Source organism: Phodopus roborovskii, unplaced genomic scaffold, assembly GCF_943737965.1.
Source record: "Phodopus roborovskii unplaced genomic scaffold, PHOROB, whole genome shotgun sequence".
NCBI lineage: Eukaryota > Metazoa > Chordata > Mammalia > Rodentia > Cricetidae > Phodopus > Phodopus roborovskii.
This window is the reverse complement of record NW_026126407.1, coordinates 6,770,565-6,793,143: the sequence shown is the minus strand read 5'-3', so window position 1 is coordinate 6,793,143 and position 22,579 is coordinate 6,770,565. Positions and strand designations below refer to the sequence as shown.

The window sequence follows — 22,579 nt, the reverse complement described above, 5'->3', positions numbered from 1 at the left end:
CAATCAAGCCCTTCCCCCAGGTGGCACATGCCCACAGCAATTGCCGGCTGGCTCTGTTCCAGCAAGAACCTGAGGTATGGCCAAAGGCTCTAAATAGCTGGTTGGAGACACAGCACAGACTGATTCTGAGACCTGGCTTCACTGGAGATGGGGGTGTAGCTGGGACACCTAACACTTGCCCCAAGCCTAGTTCTTGGCCAGTCTGGCTCTGTCCTTTGTTCTCTCTCAGATTAGCAGCCTCCCTCCACTGGTACCCTGGAAGCCCACGACAGCCTAGTGGTCACTGTCCCTGGGGAGAGGCCAGTGCAGCCTCAAGCCCTGTCTACATCAGCTCAGTTTGATGTGTGAAAAATGCCACTGTGGCTCCTGGCTGAAGCCACAGCAGCTTCTTCCACAGTGCTGAGAAGGGAGACGGGTGATAGCCTTTTAGAGTTTTCCTAAGTGACAGAGAACAGAGCTCTGGCCTCTTTCTCCTTTTATGAAGACCCTAGCCCCATCACATGGCCGAATCCTATGACTGCCTGTAACTCTAGTCATTTCCAAAGACCCCACCTCCAAGTATACTGTTGTGTGAGGGCATCAGAATATAGGTTTAGGGAACACAAATATTCAGTCCACAGTGGCCTTCAAGCAGGACTGGTCTTTCTCTGCTATTCCATGTTGGGAACCCTTGGAAATACTTGGAGTCACCTATGCTCTACCCTACACCACCCAGCGCTCAACCACCAATTCGATGCCCCTGTGACCGGGCTCCTGGTTCCTGCAGAGTCAGCGGGTCATGATGTTAGGGCAAAGATTTTGATCGGGGCAAGTTGGGTGATACCTTGGGTGGTGGACTCGTGGGTAGGCACCTGTTGCACCCTGTTCTGAAAGCCTGTGATGACTTGAAGCTGTGCATCATTTTCTGTAGTATCTAGCATCCATGGATGATCATTTAAAGTGAAACTGGGAAGCAGGGAATTGGCTCAGCGATAGAATGTTTGCTTAGCAAAATTTGCCCATCCATACGCCCAGTGTATATGGGATGCCACCATAGGAGAGATGACACGAATGGACAGGCAAGGCCAGGTAGTACTGTGTTCCTGATGAAGTTATGGGTCTTTCTCAGGAGTCACCCTACCAAGGCAGAGGGTGACTCAGCTGCACTGAGTGGGAGGGGGTGGGTCAGTGAAGTGGGGTACTGACAACTTGTGGGGTCAGTGAGTTCTCTACTTCTATTGTGGGGGTTCCAGGGATTGAACACAAATGCAGCAGACTTGGCACCAAGTGCCTTTATTAGCCAAGCCATCTCATTGGCCCCTGAGCAGGGATTTGAAGGATGAGGTACACAGGTCTTGTTGAACCATCTGATAAATGGTGCATTGTGCTGTAGGTTCAGGGAAGAAAATAAGGGAAAAGCTCACAAAAAACTGTCCTGTTCTCCACCCACAGACCTGGGACACAGAGTCTGCAGACAGAAGTGGCATGCAGTCATCCTCCATGTGAGCTCTAGTCAAGTGTAGAAGGAGGAAAAGAGGGGCAGGTGGCCCATTCGTGCTGGGGTATGGACTCCCCACTTTCTCCAGCAGAGAACTCAGTACTGTCTGCTCCTGGGTTCCAACCAGAACTGTGGGTGGCCAGGTGGAGAGACACTCACTTCCATCCTCCTTCGGGCAGAAAGGGTGGAAGTGAGGATCTTCTTGAAGTTTGTCTCCTCCACCCTTTGCCTTTTAGAGTTTTCTCTAGGGGATCAGAAAGGTGGCTGGATGGGACATACACATCCATGTGTGCTCAGCCCTATTGCCAAGCTACAACCACCACTGATGGAAGCCACAAGTGAGTCCCCGGCATTGCTGGGGCAAATTCACAATCTTGAAGTATGCCTGGCTGAGAGGGGGAGCCGGGTATCCTTAGAAACCAGGGCTACCAAAAGATAACGTGCCCCACTTCAAACAGAATTGCTGCTCTGGTCAATCTCAGATCAAGAGGGAAATAATGAGCCATTTCCATTTCCCTTTATGAGTTTGGTCTTTGTTTTCAGATTCCAATACAGAAAATTAAGTAGCCAGCATTTAAAAAGAATGAACAGAAGAAAGGTTGTGCAGAAAGAGTACACCAGCCTCTCCAACTGGCAAGAGTAGCCTGGGCCTGGGGGAAGCCATTGGCTTCCTGCCCAGATGGGCTTCCCATGAGCAGAGTTGCCATCTGCAACAGAGCACTGGCTTCTGGGGCCCTGGATGCCTCATGCATCCTGCAGCCTGCAGTCACATCTGGGGTAAGGAAATCACACCTGACTCAGATCAGAGGCGACAACACTTTAAGCCTTCAGACTGCATGTCCCGCGTCACTCCTCTCAAGCCATCTGTGTATCCCTTTGCACATGTGTGTTCCAGCCCCTAGAACACAGGGAAGGCGCTGACTTGGGGCTTAGTCAACAGGACACAGGCTTTGGGCATGCCAGAAGCAGGCAGTGCGCCCTTTGGAAGCAGCCTTGGACTTTTCCTCCCTCTTCGTACGTCAGTGGTAACAGAGCCCTGTGCCCATTGTGAAGATCAAGGAAGGTTCTTCGCACCACGCATGATGAAGTACTTTGCCAGCACATCTTTCTTAATAAGTGATATATTTAATACAGCCCCAATCCAGCAGACACCCTCATCCTATCTTTTACCTCCACTCAGTAATCCCTCCCCAGGAATTCCAAATGGCTTTTGAATCCATAAACTCCTCCACCACCCCTGCATGTTCCACACTGTCACCACCATGCCCAGCTTACACCATGGGCCCTATAGCAGTGTCCCCCACACCAGCTAGGCCCCCAATCAGGTCATGACATGTAGCCGAACAATCTCTAAGATGTCATTTCTCCTACCTCTGCCAGTATAAGGGCCTTCAGAGGTTTCTTGTTGCATTTGAGTGAAAGACACGTCCCCCCCTATGCTGAGGGGTGTTCAGGATGGGCCCCCTCTCTCCCCCACTGGCCTCTGTTCTTACTTGTCTGCTGCACTTCGGCCACATTGGCCTCCTTCAGTACCTAGTCCTTCCTTGCTCCGCCGCTGCCCCGGGATCTTACTATGTTCCGTGGCCCTGACTGGGATGCATGTGGCAACACATTCTTCCTCACTGACCTAAGTGAGGCGGGCTTCTCTGCTGCCTTACCCTGTCTGCCACCGCCCCCACCAGACACCCCTGTCAGACGGGCACGGGCTATGGCTATTGTTGCCTGCTTTACTGGTCCCAGTGCCCATCACAACTATCTGCAAAAAACATCAAGGAACAAATGAGGTCCCTCTTTGGTACTGTAACCAAGAAGGTGAGACGTGATCTCCCTTGGAACATGCCAAAGTGCTAGGAGGTCAGACACAGAAACATGAGCCAGTTCCATGCACAAGGTTCATGCCCAGTGGTGCTGATGAGAGGGACACTGGAAGGTCAAACAGGGGAAAGGCATATAGTGTGGGAACCCCAGAGGAGATGGCACCTTGGGCTTTAGGGAACAGTTTGTTCTTAGGGATGAAGCATGAATCCAGCAGGGCAGGCCTCAGAAGAAATAACATAGAGCATCCCTTGCTGAGGTAGGCAGCAGAGATGTCTCTCTTACCTCACAAGAATACTCCATGGTACATCCTGTAGGCCGCCTATGTGTATAAAATTCCCCCCCCCCAAATTTCCTTTTAGTGCTCACTTCAGTTATGCTCATGAAGCCAATGCCACATGTCCCCTTTCCAGACCACAGCCAAGATCCAGAGAGCCTGACAAAAAGGCCTCTAAGGACTGTCATTCACCGCGTTGAGAGCTATGCTCATGGTACATGATCAACCCAAAGGGTGATGTCACTTCAAGGTCTCTACCCCAGGAGGTCCAAGTGACCTAAACCATGCGGCCAAATGGTGGTAATGACAGCTAACATGTACATGTTGCTTGGTGGCCCAGGCTATATCCAAATCCCTCCTATGCCAGCCTCAAGAGCAGCTGGGACTACAGGCACAAACCACTTAGAATGTTCTTTGAGAAGTATCTGATGCTTCAGTGTTTGATTAATATTGAATATATGGCATTGTTTTAGATATTTTGAGGACAAAAAGACATAGTGATCCCTTTTCAAGTGGAGGTGTTTATAAATAAGGAAAACTTCTTTGGGTGCAAAGGCATTCACTACTAACCCTGATGACCTGAGTTCTGTACTCCCAGGACCCACACAGTGGAACAAGAGAACCGATTCCTGGAAATTGTTCTCTGACCTCCACACATAAGAGGTGGTACAAATGTATTTCCACATATACAAGCACGTGTGCACACACACGTGCTTACAATGTTACAAAAGTGGGTCACAGTCATTTCTCAAAAGATCCAATGCATTAAAGCTGATGAATGAGACTGCTTCTACGTGGGAGCTATGTTGCAGGTGACCCTGATGTAGAAGAAGGATTGTCCATACACCACAATGAAGTAGGGAAAAGCAGTAGCCACACAATGTGGTCTCAGCACGTGGACAGGCCACACGAAGTGTGAGCCTCCGAATGGGCCACTTATCCTACATGCTGTGCCTGATGCTTGAAAGCAAAGCCATAAAAGATGACTAAATCATACTGTGCTTTGGGGAAAGCCTTACCAGCAGTGACAATGATGACGATGTAAACAGAAAAGGTGACAAAAATACTGACGAAGCTGTATAGGTAATGAAATGGGATGACAATAAGTTAAAAAAAATAACTTGTAAACAGTCGGCATAGCCTGATGCAGGAAAGCTATTGTATAAATATGTATGTTTGTGTAATAGATTCAGAAGACTATCTACACACAGAAGACTTCTGGAAAGGTAAATCCTAACTCAAAGTCCTAACTCAAAATCTATTTTATTTTACTGTGTGTGTGTGTGTGTGTGTGTGTGTGTATGCACAAACCACCCAGCACATAGCACATATGTGGAAGGCAGAGGACAATTTATGGGAGTCAGTTCTTTCCTTCTACCATGTAGGGGTCTATGAAACAAACCTGGTTCATCGGGCATGGTGGCAAGTGCCTTTATCTACTGAGCCATTTTGCTGGCCCTTGAAGTCTATCTTAAATACATAAGCAACAGGGCTTGGGCTACAGCTAAGTGGCAGAGCACTTGCCTAGCATGCGTGATGCCCCATGAGTTCAGTCCCCAGCACCAAGATAAACAGAATTCTCCATTCCTCCCCCCTCTCTTCCCTCTGTGCTGTGGATGGAGTCCAGGACCTCATGCATGCCACCCTGGTAGGTGCCCTATCACTGAGTGCTCTCCCAACCCCAGAATTCCTGTATAAAAGAAGTCTATGCTAGCCAGGCAGTGGTGGCGCACGCCTTTAATCTCAGTACCTGGGAGACAGAGGCAGGCAGATCTCTGAGTTCAAGGCCAGCCTGGTCTGTAGTGAGAGCTCCAAGACAGCCAAGGCTACATAGAGAAAACCTGTCTCGAAAAACATCCAAGTCTATATTGAACACTTTGGGGAAAACTTGCCCTTTACTTCATCAGACCTGGACTTCTGCAGGCCAGAGTGAAGCCGACAGCACACGGCAGCAAGAGACTGGGTCAAATGAAAATCCAGGCCGGGTGTATCCCTGGGTCATCAACCCCACTGATCTTCAAGTCCTTACCAGCTCGGCCTACAGCTGCACCACCAGCTTTGTAAGGCAGAGGAGCTGAGAACAGCCTGTTGCCATAGATTCAGTACTAGGACCCCAGGCTCCACTGCCAAGCAACTTAACATACACAGTTCAGATACTGATGTACGTTTCATAAATTCTTAAATACTTTATGTGGGGCCTGCACAGTGCCAGGCACACTTCACATGGACTCATTTAATTTTCATAGCATCTCCGTGAAGTGGGAATTTGGGATCCTATCTTATGAACAAAGGGTAATCTGATTAACTTAGCCATGGGGATCGAGAATGTGAACTTTGTTCTGAGACATAAGATGTTGGTTTTGGCTTCCGCTGACAGACCTTCTCAGGCAGGGCACTTTTCCTACTACATGGACCAGATTTCACCTTCTCCTGGTGTTAAGGCAGGGCTGGCTCCCTGGACCCCATGCTTCGTCCAGAGATAGATACTAACAAGATCAAGCCTCTCGTGGGAGAGGCTCAGCCTAGCCCTTCCCACACACCAGGATATTGCTCAGGCAACAGAAAAGGCTAAAGGAACCTAGATTCCAGACCTTGTCCTTACCACCTTCAAATGCTGTCACAAACAGAGCCCAAAGAGACACAGCCATCACTGCCTGACCTAAGACAGAAGCCCGGAGGCCGTTGAGGAGGTCCCGAGAAAGGTCTCCTACCCTGATGTCCCGCTGGGGAACCCACAGTTCCACCTCACTCAGCCAGGAGATCAGTCAAGCAGGCCCCCTCCATCCGAGCCACCCATACTGTAGGGACCATGTGCAGCCCCCAGACCTGTGCCAGCCCCCCTCCTGATGAACAGACACCATCCTGCTGATTTTAGGCTTCCAAAACCCACCTCCCTCCACCTGCCACTCACACAGTCACCACGGTGTCCCCAGCAGAGGGGAGGGTTAACAAAGTGCCAGCTCTTTACTATTCAAACAGCCCATAATAAGTTGTGGCTAGATTCAGCTTCTGGTTGTTTCTGTGCTTTGTGTGGCTCTGTGTTGAACATCTGACCAGAATATTGAGATTCTGTAACAACCTGAGGCCCCTAATGACTTGGGTAGGGTGGGCACTGAGGACAGTGCCCAGCATGCCCTCTTTTTAACCCTTTCTTTTCCCATCAACCTCCTCATCCCATTCCAGACTGAAAGATTGAATTGGTGATTCTGTCTTGGGCCAGAGAATTGGTACATGGGTGTGCAATGAGGAGGCATGGAAATTTACTGACAGGGACCCCATTTGGAGCTTGAACAGTTAAACAATACTGCTCCAGAGTGTGTGCGCAGAGGCAGAGGCCAGCGATCACACCAGCTCTCCCTAGGAGTGAGCAAGGACTGGAAACCAACATATATGCACAGGAACATGCCACCCTGGATTCCTGAAAGTAAGTTTCCCAGACTCCCTCGGGCTTGATGTATGTAGCACCAGGCCCCTCTCTGTGCCAAAACCAACCAGCCTAGCTAAGGTAAAGCCCTCCTGGAGGCCTCATCAGTTCCTCCCAGCCCCAAAGGGCCACTTCTGGCTTCTACACTCTACTTGCCAGCCTACGCACTTAGAACTGTTGGGACCTGAGTCACTCATACCCTGTTTGAATCACCAGAGGACTAAGGCTCAGGCCAGTCACCTCTGGGAACCAGCAATGGCAAACCACTCTTCAACCCAGTTTCAGCTTTGCAAATCAAATCACTTTCAGGCCTGGAGGCAGTAAGGGGAGGGGAGGCTTGGGTGATAGAGGGAACTGCCTCACATCAATCTTGTCCCCTGCCGTGTGGTTACTTAGAGTTGTAACTCCTAACAATAATAGCCACCATTTATTGAGCACGTATCCCATGCCTGGCGCCACGGCCAGCACCCAGCATACATTATCGTTATCAAATTTAATCTTAGCGACTTTCACAACAACCCTTTGAGGGAGGCTTTAATGATCTGACTATCAAGGATGATGAGCTGAAGGCCCCAGACGAGACGCTGGGCTGCTCAGTCAAGTTCACATATGAAGGGAACGGCAGGACTAGACCGGGACCCTGAGACCCCAGTAGGTAATACCAAAGTAAGAGCTTGGGTTGGGGGTGCAGCTCAATGGTAGAGTAACATATGCAGAGCCCTGATTTGATCCAGCACTTGGAAAGGCACATGTGGAGGGGGCTGGGGTGGGGTACTTATATAAACCGTGCTTTGTGCTGGACCCAACTCAACATTATGGTATTAATGTTCAGGTGGCCAGGTCACATGGGTTAGGAAGTGAAGGGTACAGCCCCTCCCATCAATCTTGCCTCTTACCTGAGCTCTAACGCCTGCACATTAAGAAGGTTGCTTCTAGGCTCAGGAACAGATACCACCTGTTCTTAGGAGGTCCGGTGGATAAGCTGAACATAAATTGAAGATCAACTTCCCAGACAGACAATGGCCGCAAAAGGAATGTGACCCCACACAAGGCTGATCCTGCTTCATGCCCTGGTTACCCAGGCCTCCCATAAGCCATCTCTTGCCAAGAGGCAACATCCACCTCACTTTGGTGCACTGGGATTACCGATGTGGACTGCTGTATCTGGTTTTTTAACATGGGTTCTGGGGAGCTAAACCCAGGTTTTCAGGCTTTTACCCATGGAGCCACCACTTAGCCCAAGAACGGCCTTCGAAGCCAGGCATGGTGACACACTCACACATAATCCCAGCACTGGGGAAGTTGAAGCAAGAGTACAGTCGGGGGCTATGTAAGAAGAAAAAAGGAAGTGAAAGAAAAAAAAAATCTTTTCATATGCTAAAGAGATAGCTGGTGACTTTTGGGGGGGGAGGTCTGGTGACTTCTAAGACAGCTCAGGAATGGGCTGGTCACCAAAAAGATCAAAAGGGCTGGGAGTGTGTTCCTACCCCTCCACCTCAGAGGAAAGAGCTGACTATTGAGTGAAGAGTCGTGACCAACCATGTAATCAGTCACGTCAGCCTCCATAAAAACCAGAAGGGTGGGGTCCTAGGCTTCTGGGCAGTGGAACACATGGGGTCCCCGCAAAGAGGCCTGCACCCCTCCCCCACACTTCCCATCTGAATGCTTGGAAACGGCCTTTCTAGCAAACCAGGAAGTACATCTCCCTGGACTCTGAGTCGTCTCAGCGTTAGTCCAAGCAGGGAATGTGACTGGTGGCCTGCCACTGCAGAGGCGGGACTTCCGACCAGCAGCTATCTGAAATGGGGCACAGCCTTGCAGAAAGGTGCCCTTAACTGTGGGGCCTGACTGGAGACCCCCCCCCCCAGCTAGGAAATCTGCTGCCCAGCTGATCCCACACACATTTTGGGAATCACCTTTGGTTTTCCCCCTCATTTTGGGGCCTGATCCCAGTCTTGCTTTTGGAAGACTCACGGTCTTCATGGGAGGGTGGAGCAGGAGCCTCTGTAGTTCTCATACCTACAGCTTGGGTAACAATGTCAGCTGAGACCAGGGACAATGACATTGAGGCTCTGGGTTAAGTAGGAGGGACACACACTGACAGTAGACTTCTGGTCACGAAGAGACATACATGACGGGCAGGGGTGAGGGAAGGACAGACAGACCCTCCCTGGTTGGTCCTGCTGTCTCTCAGCTCACCAAGTCCACCACACCAGCCTCCTGTTTCATTCATTGTCTATTCCTGCCACTGTGGCCACTCTCCTGTCTCCAAGGCTTTTGCTCAGGCTGGGCCTCATGCCTGGCAAACACCTTCATATCCTTAAGACACACCCAAAAGTCTCCTCCTTGGTGGCTCCTTCCTTGAGCTCCCCAAGAGGCACTAGTGTCTCCCCTGGTCCCCTTTCAGGTGAGGCCATCTCCAGAGCAGTACTGGCCATGTCACGCTGATGCCTCTTCTTGAGCAGCTCCCCTGGGGCCATGGGAATCAAACCAGAGCCTGGCACATTCTAAGCAAGTACTCTATTCCTGAGCCATGTTCCCAGCCCACATGTTTCATATTTACTTTCCAGTGTTCAACAGAAGGCTGCAACAGGGCTGTCTGGCAGGGAAGGGGAGGCTAAGTACTAAACACAAGATTCTATAGGGTGGAATTCCCTCTATGCCTGGGCCCAAGGAGGACTGTGGAACATTCAAGAGGGGGAGATGTGATTTCAGAGACTCGATCACTCTTCTGGAAATTCTCCTGTGTTCTTGATTGAAGTTCTTTCTCCAAAAGTATGCTGATGGTATGGTGGTGAATGCAGCTGTCTTCCAGAACATTCCTAGACACTTGTAGAATTCCTGGACCTCCATGGGTTTAGAAGGTAGTAAGGCAAGCAAGGCTTATTCAGAGACCTGGCCAGCAGGACAGGGTGGGTGGAGGGAGGAGAAGATAGGGGGCGGGCTTTGGTATTTTGTTATTTGTCCCTAGACTTCCTTGGAAGGGCTGTCCATCACAACCATAGGGAAGGTCTGGAAGAAAGGTCAGGGCTTCAGACACTGGAGCAAGGGATGACACTCCGTACCGCAGGAGTATCAGAACTCCGGCAGGTGGGGAAGTCTTAGGCTCAGCATACTTCCAGTATTGGAGAGTGCAGTGCATTGCTGAGTCAACATCTCCAGAACAGACTACAGTGAAGGGCCAGACATTGCCCACCTTATTTCCAGACTCCATCCTGACTGTGGTGCTCAATAAATGCTTATGCAAGGGAAAGAAAACATAAGTATAGGGCCCTGCGTGGACCCCTGAGGCACCTTGAGCAAGCCTGAAGCTGTTGGCCAGAACTTCTTGCCCCAGAGTTGTCATTGGTACTCTTCCTGTTTTGCTAACACACACCTGGTGGGGAGGATCTAAGCCTGAAAATCCTGTTATTTCCCACTGTGCTGTAAGTCAATATATAAGCCCACTCCATCCCCTCAATAAACAGCATTCAGCATTATGACGTTGTTATTGAACAGATGACTCTTGTCTCTCATTTCAATCTCTAGGCCTTTGCCCAATTCATAGAACAGATTGTAGCACAAGCACTACACATAAGAGCCGGCTATGGGCAGACCCTAGGGAAACAGCATCCTGGGGACCAGGAAGAGGTGGCTGAAGGGCTTGGTGGCAGGGTCAGGTACAGGTGAGATGGGAGAGGGCACAGCCCAGCCTTGTTTCCAGAGGCTCACTGGGCACCAGCAAACAGCTTGTCAGGAAGGGGACTTGAGGTATGGGGCATGGGGTCCCAGACTCAAGGAAACAGGGATGCAGCTGACAGGATGGACAGTGCAAAAGGGGGAAGGGCCACCATTGCTGCTCAGGGTCTGGGGAGGCAAGTGGGACCCAGAGCACAGTCAGGCATCAGGCCTACTGGACCCAAGAGGCTGTGCCACATACAGCAGAGAGAGAAGGCTTAGTGTGGTTGTGGGTCAAAATGACCAGCTCAAAGCACCCCCAGAAACAAAGTCAACACAGACCCCTGACCAAAGTCAGTAGGTTGTCTCCAGGTCCCAGTCCCCAGGCTCCATCATGGCATCTCTACTTTGTCAGCTCTACCTTGTCCTAGAGGAACAGCAATGTCCTCTCTGGCCTCTAGGGATTACATTACCCCTCTAGCTCTTTCCAACTCTGTGGACCAGTAGATTCCTTTTTGGAAATGTTTTGTTTTCCATTGAAAAATCCAGCAGACTAGACAAACACCCCAGAGCTCCGATAATCTTTGGGCAACTGCACTAATGGCTAATTAGGGACCCTGATGATAGCAGGCCTAAAGTTCCATGGAAAACAATGACCATCAGGGTCAGGTGGAGACAGGCCCCCTGGGTGGCATCAGTGCCATTTATGCTAGGAGAGTCAACATGCGGCAGCCAGGGAAGAAACTGGCGGCCCCAGCACAATGTGGAAGCATTGGGACTTCATCCTGTAAGCAGCAGGGGCCACTGAAGACTTCAGGGAGATGGGGAGTGTGATGTTGGAAGAGAGCAAGCAGGGAAGCAAGTAGAACCAGTGATTGGAGACTGGAAGGGGACCCTACCACAGCAGTGTGGCCCCTTGCCTGAACCTGGGTGCTTAAGTCTCCAACTCTATAGGACCAACTATATACCCCATGTGCATTTGAATGTAGTTCCTCAGAAGGGAAAACCCAACTTACCCCCCCCCTGTTCAGCCTCAGGATGTCCATCTGCATCCATGGGAAGAAATGGCCCTCTCATCAGAGATGGATAAAAGGGAGGAAATGCTTTTGAAGGAAAGGGGCTAGAGAACCCCCGACATCTTATAAAGCCCTAATTCATTGTTTTGTTTTTAGCTGGAGTCAGGGATGGAACTTAGGGCTCTTTCATGCAAGGAAAGCAAGCTACCATTATGTCCCAGGCCTTGGCTTTTTAGAGGCTGGGTCTCCAGCCACACCATTCTGAACACAACCAATCTTGTCTGAGCTTTGAGGTTGGGGGTACAGGGAGCCTGAGAGGAGGACCAGTTCTTTTCCTACTCTTAGCCCATCAGCAACACTGCCCTGGTGTCCCCTGGTGCCCCTCCCCTGGGGTGCAGAAGGGTTGGCTAAACACGCCCTGAGCTGTGGTCAGTGAACAGCAGACAGCCATAGGGAAGTCTCCAGAAATAAAAGGCGAGGTGAGGAGAATTGCAGGCCAGCCAAAGCGTGGCAGCTGGCAGGGCAGCTGGAGAGATGCAGTGTGTGGCACTGAGCCACATCGTGGACTGGAAATGTCATTATCTGCTATTTACCACAACAGAGGACAAGCGAATGCACAGAATTACCTCTGCTAAGAGCCACTAAATAGATTGGCCAATGGCTCTTCCTGCTGCTGGAGCCCTTCTGTGACTCTATCCACCAGACCTGGAGGAAGGAGCTGTGACTGCAGCAGCCAGGGGCTGGTGGGTGGTAGGTGAAGGGGGGGTGTCACTGTGACCCAGCCTGGGCAAGCCCACAGAGCTCAGACAGGTTTGCTTCTACCCTTGGGCTATAGCTACTCTTAACCACTAGATGAAGGCCTAAGCCTCAGGATGATTCAAACCAGATGTCTGCAAAGTCTGTTGAGTCTGTCCAGACATCTCCAGGTCATGGCAAACCAGGTCAGACTGTGACAAACCAGGGCAAGGCCTCTTTGTAAGAGGCACTGCCTTAGGGAGCCAATGTTGGGTGCTGTCCCCTACTCTATAATCTGTCTATAATCTGTAGTAGTTGCTTCCGGCACCGGGGAATCCCATCTACAAGGTGGCACCCATGTCTCCTTTTTGAGGTCTCCTGCATGCCTTCCACTCTTTTCCCTCATCACAAGGTATGGAGGTAACATCTGAACTGAGCTGAGCCACCATGAACGCGCCTTATCTCCAGGCCTCCGTTTCCCCATCTGGAAAATGGTCTAAACACTGCTTTTTGCCTGTCATGTGATAGTGGTGGGTTGTAGGGACTCAGGACTTTACAGCAATGTCCAGAGACAGACGGACTCTCAGCACAAACCAACCTACACAGGCTTCCTCCTGACCCAAGGACGTGAGCCACAACCTGAGCCCAAGGGCCTTTGATGCCCCAGAGCACTCAGGCGGGTGCAGAGGAATGGAGCATGCGCTGCAGCTCCCAGCTGCACCCTCACACAGATTCCTGTCTGTGGATGGTAATGGTGAGCCTGAGCTTCACAGGACGGATCTACTCAAAGAGCCTACCATACTGTCTGGTCCAACTCTTTCCTGTTGCAGTAGTGCTGGAGTAGAGTGGAGGGATGACGTGTGTGTGTGTGTGTGTGTGTGTGTGTGTGTGTGTGTGTGTAGGGGGTGACTTTTCGTCCAAGGTCACATAGAAGGGACAGAACTGTGACTAGATGTGGCCTAGTAGTTGTGGGTGCAGGAGGGCAGGGGCAGATGGGCTTAGACAATGGGGTTCCCACCCACCCCACAGAAGGACCAAGGAGCCTTCTGGGAATAAACATGGATTTTAGACATGGATGGGTATATTTGAGTCGGCAGTGGGCAGGAGGCAAGCTGCAAAGGCCTGTGGTCCCAGGAGAGAGGCAAACTAAGGGAACAGGATGGGAAATATCTGCCATCTAAGGAGGAGACATCTATTCATTACACTAGAGCCCTGGCCCCAGCAGGCTGTGAGATGCCTGGGAAGGAGTGGCTACAGAGTAGTGTGTAAAATTCCCTCATATTATTACAGTTCCTAAAACACAGAACTGGATTTTTGCTTGTTGTTGTTACACGTGCGTGTGTGCATGTGTGTACTGATTCTGATGTGGTATGAAGTGAAAATATAAACAAAGGAAATTACAGAATAAGGAATATATTTAGTTCCATCAAGAAAATAGATGCTGGGGTGGAGGCAGGCAGAAGCCTCTAAATTCTATTGCTTGGGGGGTGAAGGTGGGGAGATTAGAAACTCAAGGCCATCCTTAGCTACACAGTAACTTTCAGGCCAGTCAGGGTTACTTTTCAAGACCCTGTCTCAAGAACCACAGCACCCCCAACACACACACAGTCACCGTATACATATAGTATATACATCCATATACATTTGGATGCAAGAGACCGGTTTGGAAAGAAAAACAGGGTCAGGGCTGGGTTAATATTTACCTGCATTATATAAATTCTTTACAATTCTCCAGCAGTTGCTGTGCATGAGACACCATCTCTAAGAGCCTATCACATGCCTAGCTCGTTTCAACCCCCATAATCACACTCCAAGGCAGGAACTTCAATTATCCCCAATTTCCAGGCAAGAAAATCAAGACAGGAGAATATGGGCAACTGGATCCAGTGCTCTAAACCTCTAGCAGTAGTATCCACTATCTTTTAAGATTCCAGGAAGAGATGGCCAGAAGTATAGCTCAGGGACAGAAGGCTTGTCTAGAATGCTTGAGGTCCCGGGTCCCATCCCCTGCATAGTAAGTAATTTCAGGAAAACACAAGTCTCAAGCACTGCCTTGCTCAACCACCCAACCCTGAACCACCTGCCTAGTCACCACCAATGACATAACCAGGGGAGAAGTCTCTTCCCTTTCCACTTCTTTTGTTTTCTGTGGTGCTGATGATGAAGCCAGGGCCTTACGCTGGGCAAGCCCCTCCCACTAAGCCACATCTTGAAAGCCCCCTTCGTACTCCCTGGAGTCACCAGGTGCCCTGGGTAGGAAAGGGAGGGCCAAGATGCAAGTTGTGTCACTACTGAGCTCTGCCACTGTGGCCAAGGACAATATGCAAATGTAGGCATGACTGTGCTGATAAACCCTTATGGGTATTGAATTGATATCCCTAGCATTTTCACCTGCCATAAGCTTTTCTTTGTATTGTTTCCAATTCTTGTAAAATCCACTGTAGCTCACAGGTTGCCCAAAGCAAGAGGGACCCCTGATCCAGTGCTGCCAGCTGTTGTAGGGGAAGACCAGGTCCAGTGGCCTGTTCACAGCAGACTCCAGACTACCTGGCATATGCCCAGGTAGTGGCCACAGGTTTAGGAAACAGTTGAAACTGGAGTACAGGCACTGGTGGGTTGGGGGTTAAGCTTAGAGCTCAGGCTAAGGTAATATCCTGCCCTTAGGTCTTGGTGGCCACACCTGGGACAGCCTGCTTGCTGTTGAATGCTCTGCTATTGAAGACGGCTCCCCGGTGCTGAGGAGCTAGGCGGGGAACACGGCTCACCTCACTTCCTCTGTTCATGTTCCTCTATTCCTCATGCCCCACTAGACAGCTGGGGTCACAGGGCGGCCCCTTCCCAATTTTGTTCCATCCCCAACCTGGGTGACATGGCACACACAGTAGGTGCCTAACTTACTTACTGTATAGAGCGCTGATACTGCATCACTAGCGCCCTTGAGATATCAGGTGATGGAAATGTCAACTCACAGCTACACACCCTCACTTACTTTTCTTGCCTTGGCCTTTCCATGGCAGACACCTACGCTCAGGCACAGCCTCCAGAGTGAGGCCATTAAGACCCTACCTGGAGAAAGGCTTCAGCCTCCACTTAGTGTCCCTTCCTCACCTGAAACGTATGGCTGGCTGGCTCCCAAAGTGGCTCTGATGCTATAGTGGGTTAAGAAGGCCTGGCATGGAGGCAGCTAGCTGTCCATTGCTGGAAACATTTTCAAAAGATAGGGTCTTATGTAGCCCAGACTAGTCTTGAACTTGCAGTGTGGTTGAAGCTGACTTTGGAGAGTGTGCTACCATGACAACTTTTATGTCATGCTGGGCATACTAGTCAAGGATTCTGCCAGTTGAGCCACATCCCCAACCCCCAATAGCTTGAACTTGTTTCATAATTTTTCTTCCTTGTTTGTCTATGTTAATGTCCCTGCTGATGCATCACAGTCTCCGCCCCCCCAAATTTCCCAGAGAGGTTTGTGTGGACTTCTCTAAGACCTCAGGACAGCTCAACAACCTTGGATTGCTATATTGATGTAGGAACAAATGCAGATGCCTTCCTCATCTCAGTCATTTACTCAGACCACCAACTACACAAGAACCCACCAGCCCCGTGCCTTTTCAGAGACATGCCTGCTCTGGCCAGGCCCTGCTGGGCATCTTTTTCATCCCTCCATCAGTGTTCTCCATCAGTGGAGGCTGCTCAGCCCCCACCCCCACTGTCTATTCTGGGGCTTCCTTCTGCCTTCCTCTCCTTCAGCTTTCCATTTCCCGTATGAGATCTGGGGGAAAGCAGGCCTGGCATCCCCATCTCTCCCTGGAAGTCAGATGGGCACAATGTCCAGACACACAGGCCAGGGATGGAGAGTCAGTCCATTGAGTTATGGGCATTAACTAGCCTAGTGGGCCACGGCCCACCTTCTTCTATCCAGATGACCTTGAATGGAAGGTCAGTAATGTGCTGGTGGCATGATGGGGTGAACAGAATGGGCTCTGAATGGCACTGAGTGGCAGTTCCTATATTTAGGGAAAGAAAGCCTGGCTGCAGGCACCAGGCAAGACGAGTGTCCCTTAATGGAGATGTTCTGCTTGCCAACCCCAAGTGAGGTGGATGTTCCAAGATGCAGCTTGGTGTCTGGTCCAATCCTGTGATCCTAACAACAGGAGCCAAGTCAATTCTTGCCAAACAGCCTTGGTGACAGGCGAGCAGCCAGAGCGGCCCCTCCAGGCTGAGGAATTAGTGACTTTTTCAGGGAATTTAGGAAACATCAGTGGCTGAATGAAAGAATCCATCTTGGTAATAAGGCACAAATACACATTTTCCTCATCGAATTAGGCCGAGGAGGAGAAAGGACACAGCAAGGCCAATTTGGAGGCAACTACGATGAATATGCTATCACTCAAGGTGGCTGGCTGCTGTATCCATGCTTTCTCTACCTCACCAGGGATGTTTAACACCAGGCTTGGAAAGGGAGTTCAGGATGGGAGCCACTAAGGGCTTTCAGCACACCCCCCAATTCCCTGTAAGAACTGGCCACCTCCTAACCCTTGCACATTGACGGCAGATGTAAAATCAGCCACCGTGCAGAACAATTATCTCAACTTCTTACAAAACCATGCTGAACTACTGTGGGATGTGGCAATGCCACTGCTGGGTATATATTTCTAGGGATTTAGAAATGGGACCTCAGATCTGCACAGCCACATACACAGCCACGTGGCTCTTGAAATGTGGGAGCACCCCAAGTGTCCATCACAGATGAATAGATCAGCCAAGTATGGTAAAATAGACACCTCAGAAGGTAAGTGCCTTCATAAGGGAGAGGAATTCCAACAGGCACATGCTGTGGTATGGATGACACTAGAAGACATCATGCATGGCAAATCAGAAATAAGGATTCTGACTCGGGGCAGGGGAGGATGAATTGCAAGGGGGACCTGAGAATTTGCACTTCTGGCAAGCACTGAGGGATGTCTGTGCCTCTGGTCCTCACTCCGAGCAGCCAGCACCTGAATTCTTTGACTCCTCTGGTGTCTTCACCTTCAGGAGGTGCTCTCTGAGGACTGATGGGGGAGGACTCCCAAATCTTCACAGGAGCCCATCAGTTGCTGCTCAGAGTCAGCCGACTTTATAGGAAGTGCTACCACCAGCAGATGTGAAACTATCTGGGATCTAAGAGAGGAGGGCTGGGGACAGGTGTAAAATGGTGATGGGTATGATCTGCTTCCGTAGATTGCCCAGGCCAGTGGCAGGCAGGAGGGTAACAAGGAAGTGCCATCTGTTCTTCCCTTGCTCAGCAGCCACAAGTCCCTCACCTTGAACAGAATGGAGCCTCAGGCTCAGGGGAAAAGGTACACACAGCTCTGCCCGCCACCCTCTGCAGCAGTAACCTCCTTAGAGAAAATGGTCTGGAGCCTACAGCAGGAGGGATCAGGCATGGCCCATGCCCTGTCCTACAGAGTTCCCCCATGCTGGGCTCGAGCCATAATGCCCCCATGGGAACTTGTGCTAAGTAAGGAACTGGAGAAAAATGCAGGCTAACCCCAGACTGCCACCAGGACTCACACACGATCTAGATTATGTCAGGCTGGCTCTCCTGGGCCCATACTGTGAGATCCATTTGGCTGAGACCAGGAAAAGCTCCAACTGCTTCCTTAGGCTGGTGACAGAACTGTCCTAGGCTCAGATGGTCATCCAGCAGCCAGGCACAGCCTCCCATGGTTAGAAAGCTGGTCTCTCAATTAGGCTGAAGGCTGGCTGACTCAGATTGTAGGCAATTAGGAGTACCAGGGCTCTTTAATTAACCAGCCAGCCCCTCTCCCTTTCCACTACAGCTGGGGAAACGAGGCCAGGCAGCCAGTGTGTGAGTGTGTGTGTGTGCAGGCTCAATTACAGAGGGCCACAGGTCCGAGGCTACTGTACCTCCCACCTGTGTGTCCATTAGCTGTGGCTGCTAAACACTGTCAGAGATCTTGCTGGAGAGGCATCAGTGTCCCCAGGAGCACCTGAGGATCTGTCCTTCCCAGAGAGGTCTGGCTCCAATGCCAGGGATCTCCCCTGCCTTCTTCCTCTTCAGCCTGACCAAGCACATACATCTTTTGGTCTTAGGAGACTGGCTTCTTCAGACAAGGATCCTGCCGGCTACGTTCTGGGAACCCTAGGTCCCTACAGCAGTGGGGTGCCACTGATATGGGTGTCACTGTAGAGAATACTGACCATCCACCTTGGCAGTCAGGACCTGAGAGAAGAATCCCCCCTCTTCTAGATCTCCCTTACCCCTGAGTACAACACAGACAGTTCCTGGGTACTGTGTGACTCACCAGCACACTAACAGGGGGTCCCTGCCAGCTGGACACCAATATTGAGAATTGCAAAGGTATCCAAATTCAGTTACTTAAACTTTGGAAAATAAGGAACTAATGATGGCAGCTTCAACCTAATCTCAAATCTCAAATCTCAAAAAAGCACCAATTCTTCTAGGCGTGGTGGTACTGTCTACAATGCCAGCATTCTGAAGGCAGAAGGGTTGAGTTTGAGGCTACTGGTACTACATATTGAGAATCCATCTTTAAAAATGAAGAAAGAAAGGAAGGAAGGAAGAAAGAAAGAAAGGAAGGGAGGAAGGAAGGAAGGAAAGAAAAGAGGGAGGAAGGGAGGAAGAAAAACACACAAGAAGGCTAAACCAAAGCATGAATTCTAATAAGGAAAACAGTACAATAGAGTAAACTGAATTCCTCAAAATTCCAATGTTGAACCCCAGCTCCCATTGTGACTACATTGGGAGAGAGAATACTCTGAAAGTAAAGGGTTAAGGTCAAATGAGACCCCAAGTGTGAGGCTGTATCTGATAGGATTAATATCTGTAGAGGAAGAGACATCAGGGCTCCTGCCTGGCGCCATATGAGGACATGGAAGGAAGCCATCCATCTGGCAGGCCAGGAAGACGCTGAATTGCCTTGGACTTCCCAGTCCTCCACACCATGAGGAAATAAAGGTCTGCTGTTAAAAAGGACACAGTCCAGGCTGACTGGTCCCTGGTGTCACCGTGTCTCTCCTGTGGTCCACAAAGGTCAGGTCTATGCTCTGTGGCAACTGTCCAGTCTAGCGGGAAGCACCTGGGGTGGGCCAGTCACAATGACAGTGACAGGGCCGCCCTGTCTTTGCTAGGTGCTAGTAATGGACTCGCCTGAGAAGGCTTCCCTGCACCGGCTAACCCACACCTCACACCCACCGATGGCTGCTTTGTGACCTTGTCTTACAGATAAAGAAATGAAGGCCCAGGGTGGTGAAGTGAGTTTTACGCTGGGACTGCATCCCAAGCATCCTATGGCTCTGGCACCTTTGTTTCTGCTGTGAGGAAGAGAGAAGCACTCCTCCCGCATGGCCATGCCCAGCCACAGTCAGGAGTCCCTGGCTGGTGTGGGAACAGCACACAGGCTGTTCTAAGACATAGGGTGGCCCAGGTGGGCTCTCAGTGGCCTTCTGCAGGCCAGGACTCTTCTCTTCATCGGGGACCCTTATTCAGAACCTCCAAATCTTCCTCATCGGTTTAGAATATGCCAAAGACATGGCTGCTCTGTTAACAAAGGGCCTCCATCCCCACCAGGCCTTGTCCCATCCCTAAGGCCATCATTGCTCCAACGGCAGCCATCAATACCAAGCTTGTCCCCAAGCTTGCACTCTGTCTCCCTGCAGTCTATTCCGCCTTCAGCAGCTAGAGTCATCCCCTAAAAACCCACAGCAGGGGCTGGAGACGTGGTTCGGTGGTTGAGAGCTCTGGCTGCTCTTCCACAGGACCAGGGTTGAAGTCCCAGCACTATATGGTGGCTCACAACTGTACCTCCAGCGCCAGAGGCTCTTCTGCCCTCTACTGGCCCATGCAGCACTTGCACTCATGGAGTACACAGACATACACATTAGACAAAACACCCAAGTCATTTAAAACAAAAGACTGTATCCCACCCTTTCTCAGTACTCCACCCCGTGTTCAATACTCAGTTTTCACCCTCTAACACGTAACAGAATTCTAGCTCCTGACCCTGACTTACGGGGCTCTGTGGGACCTGGCCCGGCCCAGCCCTCACCCCCTCTGCTCAAGCCCAGCTAGTTCTACCTGAGATTCTTTGCACCTGCAGTTCCCACCTGCTCCTCCCAGGGCTGACTCTTGCTTGTGTCCAGGCTCAGTTCAGAGAAGCACCCCTTCACAGCCAATCACATCACTGTCCCTACTAAGTACAGAGCCCTCAGGCCTGGCATTATTTTGTATTTACTCACTTCAAATTTGTTTGTTGTCCCTTTTCTGCTATCCTGGGAAAACAGCTTCAGTGACAGCAAGGGTCCTGCTTATCCCCGGGAACCGGCCTGCACAAGGTGGACCCTCTACTATTTAAAGACTAGTAAGCCGGGCGGTGGTGGAACATCCCTCTAGTCCCAGCACTCAGAAGGCAGAGGCAGATGGATCTCTGTGTTTGAGGCCAGCCTGGCCCAAGGAGAGAGTTCCAGGACAGCCAGGACTATACAAAGAGCCCAAAGTTAAATAAAGAATGGTTACTTATGAATGGATAGCCTGGTCTTCTTGAGGACATTATGAAGAAAACCCGCCCAAACCTCCAGTGCCCTCAATCGACTGCTCCCCACTCTGCCTCCACCCTGAACAAATCTCTGACAGACCAGCACTCAGTCTCCTTCCCGTGGGCAGAGTAAGGAGCACACCATGGAAACATACTCCAACCAGTGCCCAGCCCAGCCCCAGGGCACCCCGCAGTGGGGGAGGGGAGTAAGGAAGAACGTCTCTCCCACAGCCCTCTTCCAGCTGAGGCCCTCCCCTGGGATGTCTGTTGCCTAGGCAATGGCTCTCTGAGGAGCAGCTGGCATTAACTCTTTAATAACTAGGGACAGCAGCTCGCTCTGTGTAAGAGGCTGGGATGGACGTTGGGGGTGGGGGGAAATACTGCCTCAAACCTGGAATCTTTAGAGTCATAGTGAGGTGGAGAGATAGAGGGAAAGCTACTGCTAGGGCCGCGGAGGCAGAGAGCAGAAGTCACAAAACATCATCCAGCTGGCCCCATTCCTGGGCACAAAGCATCCCCAGGTGCCCACACCCACCACTTATGGAGCCTCTAGTTCCCATCTGAAGGAGGAACCAGCACATCCTACAGGTCTCCATCAACCTTCTGCTGGGCTTGAACGATCAGTCCATACCCGTTAGACTAGTCTTACAACAGAGAGTGGGAAGGTCTGTGCCTCCAGATCCTGGCGTTCCCACTCACTGGGTATATTAACCTCTTTCACCATTAGCTTTGGAAAGCTGCTAATGACACCCTTGTCAAGGCTGCAAAAGCCTTAATGTTTCAAGTCCATGTTACTGCTCTGGCATGCCCAGATTCTTGGTGTTCACCACCCATCAGCTTCTGTCCTCTCTTTTTTCTTCCCAAGATTGATTAATCTCTGAAACCATCTTAGGTGACTACATCTTATCATCTTGGGAAGATTATTTTCCCTCTGTCATGTTCACTTTAAGAACTCCAGTCTTGGGGCTGGAGAGATGGCCCAGGGGTTAAGAGCACTGGCTGTTCTTCCAGAAGACCCAAGTTCAATTCCCAGTACCCACATGGCAGCTCACAACTGTTTGTAAGTTCCAGGGAATCCAACACCCTCACACAGACATAGATGCAGCAAAAACACCAATCACATAAGATATAAAAATAAAATTAATAATAATAGTAATAATGAAGAACTCCAAACTTAAAACAATGACTGAGGTATGGGAGCTGCTTGAGAATGGGTTCCAGCAATACTAGGGTGAAACCCAAAAACGGGTGTTGGGGGCAACAGTGTCGTGACCTAGGGAGGCAGCCGAGGGGAGCTGTGTGCTGATTACTGTACAGCACCAGTTATAGCTGGAAGAGGTCCTGCCAGGAAGAAAATAGTAAAAGGCTCCATATGATAGTGAATAAAACCGAGGCCCTAAATAAACGCGAACATTGGAAGGTAAATTATTCTCTGAGAAATAATAGAGCCAACAATTAAAAAGTCTTGGGCTCATTATGAAATGATTTAACACACAGCACAGTTTAGTATATGGAAAGGAGAAAATCATTTGATTGTGTGAAGGCCTTTCTCCAGGCATCAAGAGAGCAGATTGGTAGGACCAAAGCTCCGGCCTAGCACCACTTGGTCCTGAGGAAACA

The 22,579-nt window shown here is 50.4% G+C and overlaps 1 protein-coding gene across 1 annotated transcript in view; it reads right to left on the bottom strand.

Moving 5' to 3' along the window:
• Rph3al (rabphilin 3A like (without C2 domains)) overlaps positions 1-22,579 on the bottom strand; it is a 101,133-nt gene that overhangs the window by 47,031 nt on the left and 31,523 nt on the right.